This window comes from Lactuca saligna, chromosome 8, assembly GCF_052625555.1.
Source record: "Lactuca saligna cultivar CGN05327 chromosome 8, ASM5262555v1, whole genome shotgun sequence".
NCBI classification, from domain to species: Eukaryota; Viridiplantae; Streptophyta; class Magnoliopsida; order Asterales; family Asteraceae; genus Lactuca; species Lactuca saligna.
This window is the reverse complement of record NC_136424.1, coordinates 126,714,275-126,738,527: the sequence shown is the minus strand read 5'-3', so window position 1 is coordinate 126,738,527 and position 24,253 is coordinate 126,714,275. Positions and strand designations below refer to the sequence as shown.

Genomic DNA, 24,253 nt, shown 5'->3' with positions numbered 1-24,253 from the left:
TTGGAGAACCAAGATCCTCCCTGCAACTGATCGAATAAATCATCGATCCTCGGCAACGGGTAACAGTTCTTAACCGTCAGCTTATTCAATTCTCGGTAATCAATACACATTCGATGCGAGCCGTCCTTCTTCTTCACAAACAGAATGGGTGCTCCCCATGGCGAGCTACTCGGCCGAATAAACCCCTTCCCCAGCAGCTCCTGAAGCTGCAAGGATAACTCATGCATCTCTGGAGGTGCAAGGCGATAAGGCACCTTAGCGATAGGCGCGGGTCCCGGAACCAAATCGATACCGAACTCCACTTGCCTCATGGGAGGCACACCTGGTAACTCTTCGGGAAAAACATCTGGAAACTCACGCACCACCGGAACTTCATCCACTGAACTCGGTCTCTCGGAGATCACTCGTGTATCCATCACATACGCCACAAAACCCTTACAGCCCTGCTGTAAACACTGCCTCGCCCTAGCGGCCGAACAAAAGGCTGATCCAGAACGTGTACCCTCGCCGTATACCGAAAGAACTCCCCCACTAGGATCTCGTATGGTCACCAGCTGCCGCTCGTAGTCGATAACCGCACCGAATCGGCTCAACCAGTCCATGCCCACTATGACACAGACATCACCCATCGCAATAGGAACCAGATCGATCAGAAACTCAACCCCAAAAATCTCTAACACACATCCCCGGAGGACCTCCGTGGCACAAATCACTCTGTCGGCGGCTATGGAAACCCGCAGAGGCCGACTCAATGCCTCACGACTAACACTGATATGCTGACTAAAGGCCAAAGATACAAAAGACCGACTCGCACCCGAGTCAAATAACACTAAAGTAGGCACAGAGTTCACAAGGAAGGTACCTATGCATAGCATAATATAAGCATAATATCTCAACACCAAAAATAAATATATAAAAGGAAACGTACCAGCCACAACGTCGGGTGCAGCACGGACCTCTTCCGCAGTCAGCTGAAAGGCTCTCCCTCGAGCTCTCGGTGCCTCGGCCTTCACGGGCCGACTCTCTGTAGCTCTGATGGCGGCGGGAGCATATCCCTGAGACGCTCCACGCAACAGCGGACACTCCGCCTTCCGGTGTCCGGTCTGGTTGCAGTGAAAACACACTGCAAACCCCTTGGGGCAGTCCTTGGCCATATGCCCCTCCTTGCCACATTTGTAGCAAGACCCTGCTTAACAGACTCCATCGTGACCCTTGCCGCACTTCCCGCAAGTGCGGCCCTTCTGGCTCCCGGGTTTGGGATCAGCGGGCTTGGCCCGCTTGGCTACCGGCTGAAGCTGTGCCGGCCGCCGATCCCTCCCCAGAGACTCCGCCTCCTCCCTGGCCTGAGTCTCAAGCTCAATCTCCCTCTTCCGGGCATTTGCCTGAAGCTCAGCAAGTGTCCGATACGAGGAGTTCGCAGCGAACTTTCGAATATCCTGTCTCAAAATGCTCAGGTAGCGGCTCATACGTGCCTGCTCAGTGGACACGTGCTCAGGGCAGAACATCGCCCTCTCATGAAACATCCTCGTGATCGTTGTAACTGACTCAGTACCCTGCTTGAGGGTCAGAAACTCCTGTGCCAGACGCTCCCTCTCCACCTGGGGAACGTACTCATCTCGGAACATGGTAGTGAACCTCTCCCAGGTCACTACCGAAAGCTCAGCAGGCGTGAAATGCACCGTCACAAACTTCCACCAGTCCTTCGCTCCCAAGCGAAGCTGGTTCAGCGCGAACCGAACCTTCAAATGCTCAGGGGATGAGCAAGTGAAAAAGCACCCCTCCATATCAGATATCCACCTCATAGCTGCCACCAGATCCTCTGTACCATCAAACTCTGGTGGTTTGGTGTTGCTGAACTCCCGAAACAGTGACGCATCACCTCCCTGGGGTCTCGCCGCAGCGATCGCTGCGGTAGCCGCTGCAACAACAGCCTCAGAAAGAGCGGCATAACGCTCGTCAAATGTCTCAATCAGCGCGGTCTTAATAGACCCGAACATCTCTGGTATCTCAGCTCTGATGACCGCAGCCACCTCCTCATGAATGATCTGCCGAATCTCCTCATCACTAGCTCCGGCATCCTCCGGCATATGACGTGTCCTCACCATGATCAACCTCTGAAATACAACATGCGATAAATTAGAATTTACTCGAACATTCCCACACTCGACAATCCACCCCTTCTTGATTCTTGGTATCCCAAGATTCTTGTTTGGACTGTGTACTGCCCCGGTGCTTTCAGTAGTACGGGACCAATACTACTGTCCACACCGTCCCAGTACACACCCCAAACCTTCCTCTTCGGATCCCAATTCCCAAGTACTCTATCATGCGTATACCACTCTCTAATAGATCTCTCGTAAACCCCTTGCTGCTACCTACTCACTCTCAGCATCTCATAGCAGCTCACCCCTCCCTAGGCTAAGGCATCACAAATCAGGCCACTTTAGTTCTATTAGCAACACCTAGCCTACTCTAGCATGCAGATACATCATATCAATATTAATATCACGTAATATAAAGGTACTAGTTGTGAAACCCGTATATTATACGAGTTAATTAAAACATAATGTTAAATAGGAGCGATTATATGAAAAGTTTATTTGAATTTGAAATATGAAATAAGTGAAAATTATGAAAAAAAAAACTTGCAAAAAATAAATTAATTAAAATTATGTGTTTAATTGTTAGACCCGTGTACTAAACGCTTTATTATAAAAAATTGTTAAATACAAATGTTTAAAGTGTAAATTTATTTGAAATTAAAATTGAAATTTCAAATTTGAAATTTGAAATTTGAAATTAATAGTTATTATAGTAGGTTTAATTTATAGAAACTAAATTAATGATATAGTAGAAATGAATAATAAAGTAATTAACAAGTGAAAAATAAATATATTTCAAAATTATGACAAAATGACATGTGGCCAAATAAATGAAAGAATGACAAGTGGCAATAACATTTTCCTTTATTAGGGTAGATTTTGGGAATTCACCGTTCGGGCGCTGACTGATCGTACACACATTTCTTCCTAGAATTTGTTTCTTTTTCAAGAAAATCTTTTACTCTTAGAAAAGTTAGGTTTTCTTTTGAAAATATCTTTCCAATTCCTCAGTTTGAGTTCAAATACTCCCGAAGGTGTACCCGAATCCCTCAAACCAAGGCTCTGATACCAATTTGTAACACCCCCCTCTGGCACGTATCACAATATTGTCCGCTTTGGGCCACTCGGCACGAGGACTTCCCAGGGGGTCACCCATCCCGGTACTACTCCCGCCCGAGCACGCTTAACTGCAGAGTTCTTATGGGATCTGCTGCCCTCACGACTTTAAAACGCGTTGTGTTAGGGAAGGTATCTACACTCCTTATAAGAAATGCTTAGTTCTCCTTTCCAGCCGATGTGGGATCAGAGCTAACCCACTTTCACCCCCCATTATAGGGTTCGACGTCCCTGTCGAACACATCGACCCGTGCCCTGGCTCTGATACCAATTTGTAACATCGTAAATTTCAAAACAAAATTTTTAATTTTCTTATAAAACATAATTCCATTAATATTCATCAAACAACCATATTAATTATCCAAAATAGGTCAATACAAAATCCCAAGATCACAATGTAAAAACTCCGAGTGTGTGTGTGTGTGTACGGATCAAGCCGGCGCCTTCCCGCGGTCATCACTAGTACCTGAAACAATAACATCAAACACTGTAAGCACAAGGCTTAGTGAGTTCCCCAAAATACCACATATAACACATATTAGCCACTCGAGGCTATAACTTTGTGGGTCCGTGCACCCAAACTCTGTGAACCCTCAGGTTCTAGCTCTGATAAACATGCACTACATAAATCGCATAGAAATAATGCAGTACAACACATAACATACATAGCATACAATACTCTATCACATAACTCAGGTTACCTACTCAAGGTAATATAGTATAGTGAGAAGACTCACCTCGCGTATCTCGGTATCTCACGAATCCTGGAAATCCCTCGTGCTCGATCCTCCGAGCTCTAATCCTCCTATAACATTATATGTTTCTAATTAACACTTTATATCTCTAAGGTTGACTATCTATAAGGAGTCAACACAGGTCAACTCTGGTCAACGGTCAACGGTCAACTCTGACCGGACTCGGCGAGTACCATGGCGACTCGGCGAGTCTAGACGTTTTCACCAACCCTCTGAAATCCTCTTACTACACGTCAAGTATCCCCCCCTTTACTCGACGAGTTTCACCTGAATGAATCGCGGGGCCACCCCGACTCAACTCGCCGAGTCTCAAGGACAACTTGGCGAGTCCAGGTTTGACTCAATCCACTCGTCATCCCTCTCCAACTCACCCTGACTCATTGAGTCTACCCATGACTCGATTGGACCACTCGCTGAGCAGTCCCTAGGCAATCTTCAAGCTACTCGCCGAGTCGGATGAACAGACTCGGCGAGTCCATGCCATGCAACCACTCCAACTCGCTTCTAAGGTTAGATCTGCTTCCAAAAACTATAGATCTGGCCTCCCTCGACTGATTCACCACGTAAAGCTCTTATCTTGGTGCTCATAATACACCCTATAACTCAATAGTGGCGTTTTTGACCCAAGGCATGAGGATTCCAATCCAAAGCCTCCATTGATTCCCATAAAGCTTGGGTAAAGGTGTTGGATTAGTGTCTAAGTCCATAACTATTTTGGTATGTACTTGACCCGATGGTGCATGGTCCTTTTGGGTTGCCTTCACCAAAGCAACTTGATTGGAGAAATGAATAAAGAGAGAGAGGATAATATGATTTATTAATATGTTATAAGAATAATATATTAAAGGAGAAATCATATTTGTTTAATTAATATTGGTTAATAATTAATTAAGAATTAGTTTTGTGATCAAATGTAATTAATTAAACTAGAGGGGCTGATTTGTAATTATGTGATAGTTACAAAATAAGGTAAGGATTATCTTATTTATATGGTGGACGAATTTAAGGTTGGAAAGCCTTAGAATTCGAGTATGATAAGGATTCAAGGATTATCTTATTGGTTGCTTAATGGATAATCAACTAGATAAGGATGATGACTGAAACCCTATCTCTACACCTATATAAACACCCCTAGGGTCATGAATTCGTGTATCCCTTCCCAAGTGGTCCTAGATACGAATTCTAACCTCTCACCTCTTTCTTTATACCTTCTCCATTTGCTTATGGTGTTTGTGAGCCATTAGAGGAGTGACACTTGTGACTCTAAGCCTTCCAAAGTCAATACAAGGAGATTTGGGATTGTTATTGCTACATAACAATCAAGGTAACACTATAAACTTATTCTCATGTTAATATGATTATATGTATGCTAGAATTAGGGTTTATAGTCTTGGATTCAAAGCATGTACAATAGAGAAACCTAGATCCAAGCATTAGGGTTTGTATGAGCACATAGGATGTCTTATGACCAAAACCCAACAGTGGTATCAGAGCCTTGATTGGTTTCAATTGTATTGATGCATATTTAATCGTAATAAGCACTGAAAATCGATTTTTTGAGTTTCTGAATGGTTGACTCGCCGAGTCACTTGGTAAACTCGCCGAGTCAGCTGTACTCGACGAGTCAAAGTGTCTGACAGCTCGTTTTCGCGATTTTCTTCCTGTTTTGGTTTTGGATAATTACCATAAACTCGTTTTTGTGATAAAATCCGAATTTTTTCATTATTATGTGATTATCCTTACCTAAATAGAAGATAATTGTCAAAATTTAGATAATCACTTGTTTTATTAGATAAAGTTTGATTATTTGTAATTTAGATTTGAATTATCTTGTGAAATAGTTTCAATTTATCCCTTTAGGTTTTATAGTTTAAATTTGAACCCCAAAAGTTTTGTTTTGAAATTTAAATAGTTAAAACCCTAATGTTTTGAAAAAGGTTTCAAAACTTGCCCTCAAGTTCTGGAATTTAAATTTTGATTGAATAGTTTAATTTTGATGCATATTTAAATTCTAAACCCTTATGGTTTGAAATGTTTCAAAACTTGCCCTCAAGTTTTGGAATTTAAAGGTTGATTAAAAGGTTAATTAGAAATGTTAAATTCTAAAACTCTTGTATCGTTTTGAAAAAGTTCAAATCACACCCTTATGGCTTTATTAATTAATTAAGGTGTATAATTAAAGGAGATTTAATAAATCCATAAAAGTTTAGGTTAACCTTTTAATTGAATTAAAAGTGTAATTGTTAAAGTTAACCATATAGTATTTTAAAAGTATAAAATACACCCTATTCTATATATAACATTAAAAGTCTAACATTATATATAAGTATGAATAAAAGTCAGTCTTACCGTTAGTAGGCCTCATTCACGAAGTTGGTCTATAAGGGGTGTTTAAGGAAATTACCTATAAAATGGCGATTGAATGGGTATCCACTCTTACCCACCGCACTCTTGACTAGTGGAGGGTCGTTAGCCGAACGGGTAGGATAGGACAAAACCTTCCATTATAAGTATAATGAAATACAGAGTAACTAAATGTTTCGCAAATTCCCAATCTTAGTTACTTAGGAAAAAGTGAATTGATGCAATTCCATGAAATTACACTTTGTGCCCTTGCGAAGACGTTAGTGGAGCGTGTGTGGTTTACCGGCACACTAAATGGTTCTAAGCAAAGGTAGCAAAGGGTGACTCAATGTTTGTCATAGTTCGGTGGAGCGTGTGTGGTTTACCGGCACATCGAATAGGTGATTGTAACATGTGAGGGCACCATGTAGTTTGCATGGTTATTCACACCCGCTTTGTGATCCTCGGCATCCCAGTCACAAACAAGAGGGGCATATCGAGATTTAAACATGCCATTGAAATGTTCAATGAATCTCAAAGGATCTAGGAGTTTTCATAGATTTAAAACTTAAATTTCTTTTTCGTTTCTCATGGTGAAAACTAGTGAATCGTCATTCACTTACCTTCAAATGTTCTGCGATTTGGGTTACGGCATCCCTCTCCCGAGTTGTAGGATATTGTGTTGGGTCCTAGCCTTGGAATTTCATTTGGGTGATTTACCAAGGACTCAATCAATCAACTAACTTGAATTCGTTTTTCTCCCGATGTCAAAGTTCGACAACTATGGTCTTCTCAAATCCCGTGGAACAAGCATTCCACATGAAGATGATACTCCACGATTCGATCGAGGAACAAGAAATCATGCTTCACTTCCTCCTCCTCCTCCAATTATTCTCCCTAACCCACAAGATTGTAAAATTGAAAAGTTCAATATCACTCAAGCCCTTTTGGCAAGTAAACATAAAGAAGGAAAGTCGGTGTGTGCACACATCCTAGGAATGAAGTCGCACATTGATAGGCTAAGAATGATAGGATCCATTGTCGGTGAAGAGATGGCTGTTGATTGGGTTCTTCAATCACTTCCTAACTCATATAGTGAGTTCGTAAGAGAGTACTATATGATGAACCGCGACGTGACCCTTATAGATCTCACCTATATGCTTATTGCTGCTGAATCAGCAATGGTTTGGCGCAATAGAAAAGCAAAGTTGATTGGTGAATCTGCCTTCGAGACCTCTGTGGATATAGACAATGGCAATGAAAGACATGCAATGATCAAAAAGTTTGATCATAAGAGAAAGGCGATGTCTGAAGTAGTTCCATGTGTTGTTCCAAAAAGAGTCAATTTGCTTTTATTGCCAAGAGAAGGGGCATTGGAGACGAAGCTGCCCTATTTACCTAAGAGATCTAAGAGATGGGAGAGTCGAAACGTATGGCTCTAATTTAGGTAAAATCCATTGACTAACTCTTTTAAGCTTCATTCTAGATTCTGAATACATAATGTGATAAGATTACAATTGATGTTTAGAAGGATCAAAGAAAAGAAAAGAAGCTTAAGGGAAGAAGTGAGCAGAATCTAACCGTGAAGGAATGGATTTCGATTGCGTTTCTCGAAGATTAGATTCTTGAGCTACTACTTAGAGTTAGAATTAGATTGCTAAGAAAGATGTATTCGCATAAGTTTTTCAATGAGTTGCATTGTGAAGGACAAATTTTTCCGCAATAAAATAAATTTTGATTTTAAATTTTATTTATTTATCCTTACAATGGCGTGTATAAAAAATTGATGTTAAAATTATTAGCAATAATGGATTTGTTTCTTATTGTGTTATGGAAAGTCAAGAATTTACCAAATAAGGAGAGTTTCTCATCGCCTAAGTTTCAATTGGACAGAAACTTGGAATCATGCAACTTGGTTGCATGATGAATGAGAAATTTCATATTTGATAATTAGAGTAATTCGTTGACAAAGTGTCAAGTGAAGGACTAGGAGATCGAGTGCACAAAGTTGTGTGTTGATCAAGTTCACCATAAGAGTAACAAAGATATTCGTCATGATTTACTAAAGGTTTAGTAAATGTGATTATACTTATAAGATTAAGTGTAATTTTGAATTGATTAAAGGGTTTAGATCAATAGCAAAACGAATAAGAAGAATCAAATAGGCAGAAAGATAAGAGTTTCTCCATTCTAAGAAGAAGGGAGAGTGGCTTTTATGCTTTATGATAGGTCTTAATGATTAAGAACCATATCTCAATTGATCCTCTAAGTGAGTCTTGGTACAATTGTATGTCCAAGAAGAGGAATCAAAGATTGATGAAATGGTCAAATCAAGAAGACAATCATACTTTGTTCCAATAACAAGTCTTAAAGTTAAGATTGTGACAATGAGTAAAAAGTATTAAAGGTTTATAACATTCATCAAATGTGGAAAGTTGTGATGTCTTGGATAAGACAAAGACCAACTATGACCAATTTATGAAGTGTTTTGATACAAGCTACACTAACTCTTGAAAATTTGTTTGTCAAGAAATGTTTATTGACAAAAGAATCTTATATGTCAAGGAGTCAGTGGGAGTCTTAATGGTCTCGAAAAGTTTCAAGAACAAATCAAATAAACCTTATCGATCATCACTAGCACACGAGTTGAGATTTACAACCTATCGTGAAGACATTATTTTGTTTCTGTGCCAATCCAATCGAGTTAATTATGCATGTGAGTCCTATGAGTTCTCATTTGAATGCATAAAAGGCAAGGACCTTGATCAATGGAAAGTACATTGATAGGAAAAGGTGAGCTACTTAACTACTTGGAAGACGTGGTGGGCAGCTGTGCTACCATAAGGCAAGAAATCAAGATTAAGAAAGTTCGATCCATATGAGTTTGAATTTGTCGTAAACTTTGGTTTTAACAAATTCGCATGGATAGGAACACATACACCGTTTAAATCTAAGTGTCATAAGATTTCCTCCTTCATGAAAATGATTGTGAGAAAATGCTTTCACTAAGAAAGATTTTAAAAGATAGTGATTGTAAAATTGCATTCTCAAATTCGATCATGGTTACGGCATCCCTTTCCATAATTTGAATTGTGAGGTTTGGCAATTAGTCTTAATTGTTAAGACACACATATGAACTATCTAAGGCAAAAGTGTATAAGTTCAGGAAGCTTGATAAAAGATTATCAAAGCACTAAGTATTAGAAACATGAACTTAAGAAATTCAATAAGTATTGTTTTTCTGAAAGTTAAGATGTTTATGAATACATGTCGAAGCTAGTGGGAGCATAAGTGTTATGTTTTATAATAATCATCATGATAGTGGGAGCATAAATGTTATGATTGTATGATTATTAAGGCACGTATTGCATAGTTGGCAATATTAATTATAGAAAACAAGAGTCATACTTTGCAAAGTTGTAAGAGTTGAAAGGTTGTTTTGCTATAATTAAGGGAGAGAATATTATGCTTCATTTCAAATCTAAAGGATTAGGTTGTGGAATGTTAATAAATTTAGTCAAAGGTACATAGTGTGTTCTTAAAATTTCGATTGTGATTACGGCATTCCTCTTCGCAATTCGAGTTTTGAGAACATAGCAAATAAAACATTATGCGTCGTGTCCCATACGCTTCGAGTATAGGATCGATTGCGAATGCTTTAATGTTTGACCATTCTAAAATTTTCCAAATGTATAGTGCATTTAGAGGGAAAAGGGACTAGAATTGGTTTTGACTAAAATAATTAAACAACTATCAAAGGACAATCCAAAGTTCGACGAGGATTGGTCGCTTGCGAGTAGTTGGAAGTATAGTATTGGAAATTATGGAAGTGTTTCCATATTGGATGGACGATATCGACATCATTACGAATAGATAAGATTCTATTAAGAATGAGTTGTCATATAGAAAATATGGAAGTGTGTCCATGTTGGGAAGTAAAATCTATGTATAGATTAGAAACTTTATGCGAAAGGATGTTCAAAGGAATGTACTTTGAGTGAGAGACATCATATCTAAGGAATTGTCTTGTAACAATCTCCGATAAAGGAATTTGTAATATCATTGGCAATAGTCCTTGAGACTTTGGTGCAGTGACATTACAAAAGGATCGTTGCATAAAGTGTTAGAATCTAGTATATTCTATAAATAACAAGAATTTGACATTCTTACACTTAAGAAAATGGATTTGGTGTTGTAAAATGAGAATGATTGGAAATGTGTTCAATTTGTCTATTTCGCAAAAGTAAGAACCATAGGTAAACATTGTGTGCATGCTAGGAGCATGGGACAAGTGTTGGAATTAAAATGCGAAGTTGATTACCCGAAACGACAAATAATGAGTAATCGATATGGTGATAAATAAAACGTGTTTTGTTTATACTCGAAGGTTTGAGGCCATATGGGATTAGTATTATTCTTGTGTTTCACCTTGCATGTTTTGACTTCCAGAATAATTGAGTTTATTAAGAATAATCGAATTATTCAAACGGGCCACAGTCGTTCATATGTTGGAAGTAGATATGAATGAAGACTGTCGTGAATTGGTGTGTGGATTGTCTAGAAGAGTATTAGACATAAGCAAATGTTTGCTGCAACGTTCATGAGTGCTTATGAATATGATTTGAGCATTGGATTAAACCCACGCTCACTTGGATCACTCCATGAATTGTATCACGAGTGATTGGTGAGACGATAACATCTTATATTCTTGAAACTGAGATGTGTGAGTTGTATCTTGCGAATCGGTTGCACATTGATAATATGTAAACGCACCAGTAACTTGGTGTTATAAAACATATTGTTGTGTGTAATTCGGTGAGTGAGTGCAAGCAAGCATTGTATCAAAGTTTATCCGTTCCTTTTATCCAAAGTAGGATAAAAGCGATATCTTTGGGCCCCTCGATGGTTTAGTGATGACATACGTAAATGCTCGGCCGGGCTAGGGCTAATTTGATTTGTTCAAATAGTCTGTCGTCATAAATCGGAAATCGAGATATAGTACAAAGAGAATGATTAGAAATCATATCTCATACGATATCTAGAATGGAGGAATATATGATCCCTTATCTAAGGACACGCGTATCTGATATGATCAGAGTTGACAGCGGCTTTGGAAAGCTACGATTGCAGATCAGGATCTGAAGTCATACGCAGAATAGTTGTTAGACTTATCCAAGTGGGAGACTGTTGGATTAGTGTCTAAGTCCATAACTATTTTGGTATGTACTTGACCCGATGGTGCATGGTCCTTTTGGGTTGCCTTCACCAAAGCAACTTGATTGGAGAAATGAATAAAGAGAGAGAGGATAATATGATTTATTAATATGTTATAAGAATAATATATTAAAGGAGAAATCATATTTGTTTAATTAATATTGGTTAATAATTAATTAAGAATTAGTTTTGTGATCAAATGTAATTAATTAAACTAGAGGGGCTGATTTGTAATTATATGATAGTTACAAAATAAGGTAAGGATTATCTTATTTATATGGTGGACGAATTTAAGGTTGGAAAGCCTTAGAATTCGAGTATGATAAGGATTCAAGGATTATCTTATTGGTTGCTTAATGGATAATCAACTAGATAAGGATAATGACTGAAACCCTATCTCTACACCTATATAAACACCCCTAGGGTCATGAATTCGTGTATCCCTTCCCAAGTGGTCCTAGATACGAATTCTAACCTCTCACCTCTTTCTTTATACCTTCTCCATTTGCTTATGGTGTTTGTGAGCCATTAGAGGAGTGACACTTGTGACTCTAAGCCTTCCAAAGTCAATACAAGGAGATTTGGGATTGTTATTGCTACATAACAATCAAGGTAACACTATAAACTTATTCTCATGTTAATATGATTATATGTATGCTAGAATTAGGGTTTATAGTCTTGGATTCAAAGCATGTACAATAGAGAAACCTAGATCCAAGCATTAGGGTTTGTATGAGCACATAGGATGTCTTATGACCAAAACCCAACAAAAGGGACACTCTGGACCTCTAAGGGTCCAGATCTATGGTTCCAACCTCATAAGGGACCAAAAGAACACCAAATCTTGCCATAAAAGGGTTCAACAAACCCTAAATCTAGATAAACAACAACAACAAAAAGGTAACTCGGATTTATTACCACAAAAGTGATGCTCTGGACTCCAAACCCACAGAAGTGGCTCCTTCTTGCTTTCCCTTGGCTAGCTCTTCTCCTTTCCTTGCAACAATGGCACCTCCAAGGTCAATAATGGCCTCCTACTTAGCTCCAATGCTCACACTCGATTAGGGTTTCACTCAAGGGGTGGTGAGCACAAATGACGACCATTAGGCCCTTTAAATAAGTCTCAAACCCGAGAAATTAGGGTTTCATTACACAGTGCTGACTCGCCGAGTCCATATCCTGGACTCATTGAGTCCGGGCGCGATCCTGCGTCCAAATCCGCGTCCCTACTCGACGAGTCTGAGCTCCAACTCGCCGAGTCCCCCTCACAAATCAACAAAATACAACAAACAAAATACCTGATAAAATCCGGCTGTTACATTTGACACTATGTTTTTTTGTTCCAAATCGAACATCATTTTTTTCAATTTTATTCAATGTTGACAATTTTCTATTTAAAACCGTATATATATATATATATATATATATATATATATATATATATATATATATATATATATATATATTTTAATACATTTAAATCGTATAAATATGTTTTTTTCATTTAAAAACCATAATTTTGTATAAACACATTTTTTTTACACTCAAACCATATTTTTATGTATAAATATGTATTAGTTATATAAAAATTATATTTTATATTAAATATGCAACTTTAAAATGTGTTTGTAGGTTTGGAGGCGTGTAGTCGATCAAAACTCGGATATCAAGTTTGCAACCCATCAAACTTTTACATCTTATTAGAAGCTTATGGTTAGTTTGATTCTCATGATATAACTAATGCTTTGAATGTAAGAAAAAAAAAACACCTTGTATCTAAATAAAAATGTGGTTTTAAAAGAAAAAAATATGTTTATACGGTTTAAAATATAATAGAAAAAATATATTTATATGGTATCAAATGAAAAATAGACAAAATTGAACAAAATTTGATAAATGATGTTCGATTGGAACAAAAAAAACATAGTGTCAAAATTGAAATAAAAAGTTAAACTTAGTGTCAAAATCGAAAAAAAGTAAAAACTTAGTGTTTTTGTGGAAAAAAAATCAATTTTGACACATCAGCATGCCACGTCATCAAAACTGACACGTCATCATGTCACGTCAGCAGGTAACCTGATTAACCGGTCAAGTGGTCAGAATTGTAACAAATTGAAAAACACAGTGTCAAAATTGACAAAAAAAAACACGGTATCAAAATTGAATTTCTGTGTAAAAAGAGTGTTTTTTGTGCTATTTACCCTAAATAATACCTTCTGTGAAATCCCCGTAATAGTTTGTGCATGTACAAATATAAGAATTTCATATGCAAAATTATGAACTTTATATAAAAGTTTAGCGGCTTATACATCAACTTGAATTGAAGCTCATGTAATAATTTATTATGTATCTTATCTTAAATTTCAACTGATTATTCATCTACGTGAACCTAGTTGAACAAAGATAATAACTTTCGTGAATTTCAAATATGGTTTGTGCTATAACTTTAAATAAAGTAATTGTTTGTATAATTATAAAAAGTTACCATCACTTTCCTCTTCTAACGAAAACAACTCGTATTTTTTGTATCTTATTTCAATCGTCAGCAACTTCATTATTTTATTCACCTCCTTCGGTGATTATTTTGGGAATTTCTTTAGTGTTTGTAACTTAAAGCATTAGCGCATCCACGATGCATTGAACTTTATAGAGTTCAATAGAGTGTCAAATCATCATTTACTATTCCATACAATTTTATTCATTGTTATCCCACAATGCATTAAACTCTATAAATTCAATGGAACATATTAAAAAATAATCATTTAAAGATTTAAAGACTTTCCTCCCATTGAAGAGTTCAATGGTTATTGAACTTCAAATCCATTGAATACCAATGTGGCATTTCACAATAGTAAAGCTGTATCCATTGAATGATAAGTAGACACGTCACCTCATTCAATTATTCCATTAAACTTCCCATTGTGGATGCTCTTAATGCATTTCAGTTAATAGGAAAGCAAAATATGGATGTATTTATTTTGAAATTTGTTGGTGGGTTATATTGAAAAAGGAAAGTACGGGGCTTCATGTGAACCTCTGTCAACTTATTATGTATAAACATTGGGACCACTCCTCATGTGCAAACATTTGCATTTTTGCTATTAACAAGTTGAGCACTCAAAGCTTGTATTTCAAATTTCAAATCGTGTCCAATATGCATCAATAAAACATAAGCATGGATTTTCGAGTAAAAGAAAACAATTAAGTCAATGGTTTTATTTTAAGGGATTTAATTGCCATGACATGGTTCCGCTAACAATCCACACATACTTTTAACGATACATCTTTATACTAAAGTAGTCATTTTTGCATGTCAACATAAATATATACGTACTATTACTGATATTTCAGATCAAAGATTCTCTTGGTTTTTCAAACATTTGTGCTTAACATGTGTCACCAAGAATATCTTATTACACAATTGATGTTACAACATATAACAAGCTAAATCCACACTTGTATTTGATCGATGCCAAAAATGATTAAAACTATAGAGATATGAATTACCTATGACACACACATCTATAATGATAAGCACTATTTCTTGGATCATCCCCTTCAACCGGAACTTGCTCGGCTCTACACCGGTACCGACAACCTCTGCATTCATTGAACGTACAAGTTGGTATCACTGAACCAATCAGTGATCGTCTCTTGTTCAAATGCAAATGCAATCCTCTTCTCGATGTGAAAATCTCTCCTGAAACACCTGAAAATAACATATAATTAATGTTGAATGGATGCACATGTAGTGGTGGATTCAGTTCATTACAACGGGTGCATAAACCAATTAAGACAAATTTCATAAAACAACTAATTAACTATGGAGAAACTAGGAGTATAGACCAAGAACAGAAAGGAGTGCATTCAGCTCATTACCATGGTGGTGCATGAACCCCATTTGCAAGTGGGTTCCATTACAATGTTGGTGCATATTTGGAATTGTGGGTTCCATCCACCGAATTTTATATTAAAAAAAAATGAAAAACCTCCTCTATGGCGCCCTCTTTGATTGGAATACCCAATAGAAGTCCTCAAAAGTTTAAGTTATTTATTTATTTATATTTATATATGATGGAGAACTACTAATTTTCGTTCAGCATCGATCGGCAGATGGGATCCCTCAAGAATAACAAAAGAAAGGTTGCATGCCTAGATAAGAAACAACACAACAAAAGCCAAAACAAATAATTAAAATGAACACATTGATATCCTAAGTGCTTCGACCTCTTAAAGTCTGTTCCACATAATGGAGACACTCCACCTCTCAACTCTCTAAAATACACTGACAAGTTTTTAATTCTTCTCATAAGAAACCTTAATTTTGAACCGTATTTAGATATGATAAACATAATCATTTTTAATGCGGATAAAAGCAAATGAATAAAAACCTTTTTAATATGAACTTTGAGTCGTTTAATGAAATAATAATAATAAAGACTAAAGAGGGTGATGGAGAGAGTGACCTTGGAGCACAAGTGTAGCCCAAATGAAATAGAGGAGTAAATTGGGGTTGGCCATTGTTGCCTAGTAATTGGTAATGAAGTTGGAAGGGAGGGTGTTAAAGGGTTTAATAGGAGTGGGAAAAAGGAAATTGTATTTTGTGGTCAAATTGGGACCATAAGGAGATAGAGTGATATTCTGATAAAACAAAATAGATAGAAGTATTATTATTTTATTTTTCATTCATAATGTAGTCGTATATTTTTTGTTAAAATTGTCTGGTCATATGTTTATTGTTTTATAAATATTTCTGTCTCAATATACATCAAATTATAAACACACAATATATATATATATATATATATATATATATATATATATATATATATATATATATATATATAAAAGCAAGCAGCCAAACAAAATTTAGAGTAGGAAACGTAAAAAATGATTGATCTACATGTTTTTGGCGAACCAAAGAAATTAATCATTATATGATAAATATCATAATTATAAAAAAATCTCCAAAAAGCGCTTTGATGTTTTTTTAATGAATAATCAAACGATAATTAATTTTTTGGACAATTTTAATGGATCATTTCAAAACATGAATCGTCAACATTTTTTTTTTTCCAATTAATTCATGTTTTTTAATCATTTATTTTCTAGAAATTATGCTCATTTAATCTACCTTGTCCAATGGATAAACTACATTGTTTCTGGTCTTCGTTGATAATAAGAGTCTGTCAAACACCTACGTCGCCTTACAACGTTTCTTTCATCATGTGAGAAATCAAATACTTTCATACATCTTGGTCCTATTCGAATATCCATCTTTTTACTTATTAGACGCAGACAAATGTAAAAATTAAGAGAGGAGAAAGAAATTTAATGAATTTCAGGTGTCATTATTTTATATCAATAAAAATAAATTAAAGATAAAAATATATTTAATTTCTACAAAAAATATATTTATCTGATTTAAACCTTCTAGGGGCCTTACTTCAGGGTAAACTTTAAAATAGTTTCCGGGGTAGACATGGTCGGATGTTCGCCAAAATATCATATCAATCAGGAATGCTAGTTCGCCAACACTGGGTTGAAGTCTTTAAGATGTTCTTTTTCTGGAGAGTGCTTAATTGCCATTGAGGTCCCTAGTTGACACAGCCTCTTTTTTGGACTAATTCATGTAATTATTAGTGTATTTTTGTGAAATTACAAATACACCCCTTGCCTTTATTGCACATTTCAAAAGTGTACGAGGGATAAATAAGGATTTTACTTGTTAGAAACATCAATATAGTATAGTTCATGCATGTAATATCACATGCAGAAACATTAAAGTATGACCTCACTAAAAGTAAATAGTTGATTGCCATGAAATATACTGTTGATCCTTTTAACATTATATGCAAACGACTAATATAATGATTTTATATGAAATAAAAATGGGCTTGTGTTGATTGCCATGAAGTTTCTCATTGTTTCTAGAGTTGTAATTATTATGTCCCTCATAACAGTTGACAGTGGAATCTCGGTTCTATTTTTTTTAACAACAAATCTAACATATTCCTATCAAACTACTCTTAATATTACTTATTTTCTGGGCATAATTTGAACCCACAACTTTAAGGAATAAAGACAACACCTGGTACCACTGAGCTAGAAGCCCTTTGGTGGAATCTATGTTCTTATACAAGTTAGAAAATATGATTATATGCAATACAAATGTGACAAGAAATGTTCGATTTAATTTTCTTTTTTCCTTTTGATATGTTTTTGTCAATATATAATAGTTTTAGTTGTTTGCAGGGGTGGATGTATGCTTTCATAGTAGGGGTGGCACGGGATGTCACAATAGTAGAAAAAAAAATCGAAATTTGTTGCACTACGTACATACAAGTTAGGCGTTGAAGGTGCCACTACAGACAACCATACAAAACCATCCCTGGTTGTTTGGTTACAATAGCAAGAAAAAATATGTTGGAAAAATGGGGTTTTTTTTTCCTTATAACGAATTTAGAATGAAAAACCATATGATTTCTTATGTAAATGAAACTGAAAAAAACAAAAGAGTAAAAAATACTAACGGCGGTGGGTGTCTTCAAATATTTAAATATAACTTCAATAATTATAATAAATTTCTTACATTTTGAACGATATGATGTCTTATATCTGAAAATATATTCATAACTGTATCGTTATCAATAAAATATTTTCAAAAACATTTTTTCAATCTATGACAGCGGCCAGTGTGATTGATCGATTAGGCCGACATCAACATGATGAACTGATGATGCGTGTAATGTTTGGATGTTCATCCGTGATCCTGATATTCAGGCGACCTTTCATGCGGATTTTTTTTCATCTATTTTTTTTTTTTTTTTTTTTTTGATTTTAAATGGTTTAAAGTACTGCCTTATAAATAATTTTTAAATGAATTAAGGTATTGGACTATTATTAGGCATGTCCTTTAAAAATAATGATAGTTCTCTATTTTTTTCATGTATATCCTTTTTTTATAAGAAAAATTGGTGGGTCTTAAGACCTACCTTTCATGTAAGGCAGCTATGCCTATATAATGAGATTGATTAGTTTATGGTATAATCACCACATTGTGTAGAATAATTATAATCCTACAACAGCTAATGCTCTTGTTCCTACCCGTCTCGTTTTTCCTAATTAAAAAAGATTATATCTCATAATTTTATATTTTATTAGAAGGATTGAGTATTTAAAACAAATTCACATGTTTAGGTATGTAGTAAGTCGGTTATAGGTTGGTTTTTTCAATAGGAGATAAATTGATGATAAATAAAATAGATACCATAAAAAGTAAAATATTAATGAATAGAAACAAGTTTATAATGCATATTATATGATGTGCATATATGTAATAAGTGTTTATTTATTAAAAAAAAAAACAACCAAAATCACTAAAATTACTGCGAAGGGGCGCATTCAACAATGCGATCTTTTTTTTTTTTTTTTTTTTTTTTTATATTAAAGCCTTGAAAACAACTCAATGAAATTTATAGAAAATTTCCTCATACACAAATGAATGTAGGTGTGTTTTTACCAAAGAGAGGTGAGCCATAGAAACTTAAAATGAAATAATTTTGCTTGGGCATTGCCACTTGAAAAATAGGAAAATTTCTTTTGTTTCCAATCAACATCTATTAATTTCAGCAAATAGAAAAAAAAAAAAAAAAAAAAAAAAATACTCTACTAATCCTATACTATGTATGGACCATTTTACCCGGTCACGCTACCCTTTTTATTATTTTCTCAATATTTTCTGGAGCTATGTCATATATGCAATGTTATATATCTCATTTGTCATTTTATACTGCACGACATAAAACAAAATGGGGACTATAAAATTCCAAGTAAAAGTATCATAACAATTCCATAATTGTTTAATTTATTTTCATATAACGTTAAGTCTAGAGTATAAAGAGCCCAAAATTCAACTATCCAACGTCACATAGCTAAGTTAAATAGTAAATATTGTTAAAACCTATACAATATAAGTTGATAGTTTTAATTTTAAACAATAATTATGTCATCACAACTAGGTGGATTACCGGCTCATTTTCATGGATGCAGTTCGCAGAATATAATGGAGTTTCTTGATTTTCACCATCGTTACATGTTAACATCTCTGCCTTTTTTGCTTCTTCGTCCCAATCTACTCTCCCTACCACATATAACATCAGCCCAGCACAACAAATTTGGGCTGAAAGCAAGCCCAACCAAAGCCCAACAAACCCAACCCTAAGACCAAACCCAAGCCCAACTGCTACAGGCATTCCAATCATATAAAATGCCCCTAAGTTCACATTGGCTGCGGTGGTGGGACGGGCGATACCACGCACCACTCCACATGCAACAGTCTGTGGATTGTTTCCGAGCTCACATAGACCAATGATCGGTAGGGCAACCGATGTTAACCCTAAAATATTTGAATCATTCGTGAACATTTTCCCCCATGTTTTTCTCATTGATGTGGCAAATATTGTTGCGGATAGGCCCATTAGGCCCGCCAAGAAAATGGAAACTAAGGCTGCGATTCTAGCTTTATCGGGTCGGTTTGCTCCGAGCTCATTTCCTACTCGGATCGAAACTGCAAGCCCAAGAGATGATGGAAAGACATAGAGAAACGCAGTTATTTGAATTAGTACGCCCATTGATGCCACTGTGGCCTGTGGGTCAACAAGGAGCCCGCAAAGTACGATCATGATCTCATACCACCACCACTCAAGACATACTGAGACACAACTCGGTGTTGCCAACCTAATGAGTGGTTGCCACCCAGTCAAACATTCACGGGTCGGGTTGCTCCATGTCGGTAAATGCAACCCTGTCCACCAAATGTAAATGACCAACACAACCAAAAAAACAAAATTGGAGGCTGAGGACGCGGTGGCGACACCCACCAAACCTAAGTGGCACCGCCAAATGAGGATGTAGTTTAGTGGTAGTTGTATTATTGTGCCAATAAGGGACGCGATTGTTACCGGATAGGCGATGCCTTGAGCCCGAAGGTAAATTCGGGTTGGGTGGATAAATGAATTGGATACCAAGTCGGGTACGGAGAAAATAAGATACATGCAAGCTAAACGTGTGATGGAAGGGTCTTGATGTAAATATATCAAAATGTGTGACATATTTATCCAAAGAAACGTTATGGGTATAGAGACAACAAGTAGGAAGATAACAGTGCGATGTAATGTAAGGGATGCAAGTTTATGGCGGTGGGCCCCAAAAGCTTGGGAACAAAGCGGCTCCATGCCAAGCGCTAAGCCTGATAAAACAGAGTAGCCGGTGATGTTAGCGACTGCTATGGCTAAAGCTCCGGCGGCTAGCTCTGTGTCACCAAGGTGGCCGAGGAATAACATGGAGATGATCGATCGTGTGTATAGGATAAAAGACGTAAGGGCTATGGGTGATGAGAGCTTAAATAATGCTTTAGTTTCATGGATGACCTGTGTAGGAGTAGGGATATGGCGACATTCAAGGGTTTTGGTTATTTGAAGTAATGGTGTTGGCGACGACAGCGGCGTTAGAGGTTGATGATCGGAAGTTGGAACGGAGAAGGTGATGGATGATGGGGTGTATGAAGTAGTCATAGTGTGGTGAAAAATGAGAGTTTTCTCTTCTCTTTCTTCCCTTTATGGTTGTTTTTGTGTGAAAATGAGGCAAATACTGATATGATTTAAGTTTTTCTTTGCATCTTTAGAGGAGACAAAGTGATAGGGGATATAAATAGGGTGAGTGGGAGTGTAGTGTATTTATTTATTTATTTATTTATTATTATTATTATTATTATTATTATTATTATTATTTAATTGGGGGCGGAGAATGGGGGATTGGAGGTGGTCCTTTATGAGATGGTGAAAATGTTCATACTTAAATTAGATTTCATTCACGCTAATTAGATTTATTTATTTTGATGTGATTGTTAGTTATTTAAGATGTTTTAATTGTGTAAAAATATTTAATATCTAGTATATGAATTTATTAAAACTATAATTTCTGTTACTGTGAACGATAAATTTATCCAAAACAGAAAATTTTCATTACAGAAGTAATATGTCATTTTTAAAAAAATGGATTTGGCTTGCAGCATAAATGTCTTTATCCAAAATGGAAATTAAAATTGACAGAAAAGCAGTTCATAAGACAATTTTTTACTATTTGTGCTGAGGACTCGTTCAAGTAGGTTTTCCCACTTCAAGGAACATGTTCCATAACACCCTGCAACCCGACATCGCCACTCATTCATAATTTTTAGAAAAATAACAAAAAAATTATATATAAAGTTGATAAAAAGTTAATTTGATATGCTTTTATTTAACCTTTACAAACAAATATATACTTGATAAAAAATTATCTTAAATTATGTAAAATGACTTTTACTTAGATTTCTTCCTACACCATTTCGATCATTTTCATCATTTTTGTATGAGTTGTATTATGTTATGATCATGAACACACGCATAACTGAGTTATTTTTAATGTAGAATTTGCATATTTTATCATATAAAAAAATATTAACGTTGTCTTGAATTTACTCATATGATATTCATATTATAACATGTTTGACACAATTTCTTTATAATTTTGGACAAGTTTTAATTTTTATTACAAATCAGATATTTTTTTATAAAATTAATTTTCTCCATCCCCTTTTATAATTTTGATATTATATAGTTTTTGAAAATGAGTTGTTTTCATAAAATTATCTTTTTAGTGTTTTTTTATAAATTCTTTTTATATAAAATTAGTTTTTACACAATTAGTTTTTTTATAAATATTTTTTTTGTTTATAGCCTTTTTCACATATTGGCTTTGATACATGTTTTTTTCATATACTTTCTTCTTATAAATCTTTAAATATTATTAAAAGAGAACCCTTAATTCACTTATAAAACAATCAGGACCATTGATTGTGTTTTATTACTTTGTTTTTCACCCTTAGATCAAATTGCTGACATCATCATTCTCAAATAAAATTCAAACACAATTATATTTAATTATAAAATCTGTAACAATTATAGAACCTTGAAATTCAATAATTATTTTATCAGTTGAAACATATCATTCTATTTATATACATGATATTAGTTTCTTTAATTAACATTGTTCTTAATTTAACTCCATTATTTATAAGTTTTGATTTCCAAATTCAAACCCGTTTTATATTTTATTTACTTATTTGTTTTTTTAAATCTCATTAAACAAGCATATCAATAATTAAGTTATTAACCTATAAAATATAATTTAATCTCATTAAATCAGCAAAATATTTAAGAGTCAAAATTAAATTCAATATTATTCATAATTAATCTTCCAATATATCTCACATAAAATGAATCAATTTGAGATAATTATTTGAATTTTAAAACTTATTAAATAAGAAAATCAATTAATTTGAAGTTTCGAATTAATATAACTAATATCTTTTTTTTTCAACCTAAAACAAAACCACTTATTAATGTGATATATATTTAATTTATGTTCTTGTATTAAACGCAGATCATAACGTAGTTTAATTTATAACTTATTCTTTTATTCATATAAAGTTGGAAAAATATATAAATATAAGCTTTTTATACATTCCTTTTATAAGTTTATATTCCAATTGTTCGTATAAAATTCATTTTAAAAATTGTAAAACAATTATATATATATATATAAAACTAGTTTTTTAAATTAAATTTTTACAAAAGTTATAAAAAATAGATGTAAAAAGGTGTACAAAAAGGAATTTTGAAGAAAACTTAAGTTTAAACAAATATTTTAAAACGAATTTATAAAACAGGTTTGGCTAAATACATTCTAAAATCTAAAATTTGAGGAAAAAAAAATTACAAAAGAAAATTTGAGACAACCTTTAAAACCTGTTTTAACATGACTTCGGGATTAATTCGTGGTTGATTATTTTTTATGGCAAACTGCAAAATATATTTAGAAGTTTTATCAATCGGAGTTTGTGCATTGAAAACAAGCCATGTTGCACACCATGTACTTCTTACGTCGACGTATACGTAGTTTGGGCATGAATTTGAGATATTTTAGAAAATAATAATTTAGAAACAATTATTTAATATTTTATTGTTGGAATTTCACACAATTTGAAGAGACGTTTTTAGATAAATGAATGCTATTTTCTTAAAACTACGAGAAATCGGAATTTTGTTTTAGGAACACTGAATTCGTTCTTTTTTGTAAATTTGTGGTGTGAAGAGCGCTTAATTACAAGAATAGAAGAAAATACTATTTTTAAGGTCTATTTGTCGACATATTTATTGGGTTGCTGAAGACTATTTTTAGTTTCAAGATACGTTAGCTGATGTGCGATATTCATGATGGTAGGTCTATCCTTGACAAAGGAAGAAAATAATACTTACTAAATGTAATCCTTTGAGAAGTGCATGTGCGATCTCACATGTTGCTAATTCGAATCATTCTGTTCGTAGTCATGACGAAGGTAAAGAATAAAATACAATATGGTTTATTTGAAACATATAAGAATATTTGGTACGGGTCCGTGGAGGAGCGTTATTGCCTACGTGGCACTGCCTCCACGTTGTTGGCAGTGTAACGAATGATAACGCATATTAATTCTTTAAATTTTCTCATTTTACTGTTGAAAAACAATATTCTTCTTTAAAAAAACACTACCTTTTAAATCACCATTTTTCTTTCTATTTCATACTCTTTCAATATATTCAAAAAAAAAAAAAAAAAAAAAAAAAAAAACGGTTCGATGAT

The 24,253-nt window shown here is 34.9% G+C and overlaps 1 pseudogene; it reads right to left on the bottom strand.

The window, feature by feature from the left end:
• Positions 1-19,533: 19,533 nt before the first annotated feature.
• LOC145010080 (protein DETOXIFICATION 51 pseudogene) lies at positions 19,534-21,105 on the bottom strand (annotated as a pseudogene).
• Between the last annotated feature and the right edge of the window lie 3,148 nt (positions 21,106-24,253).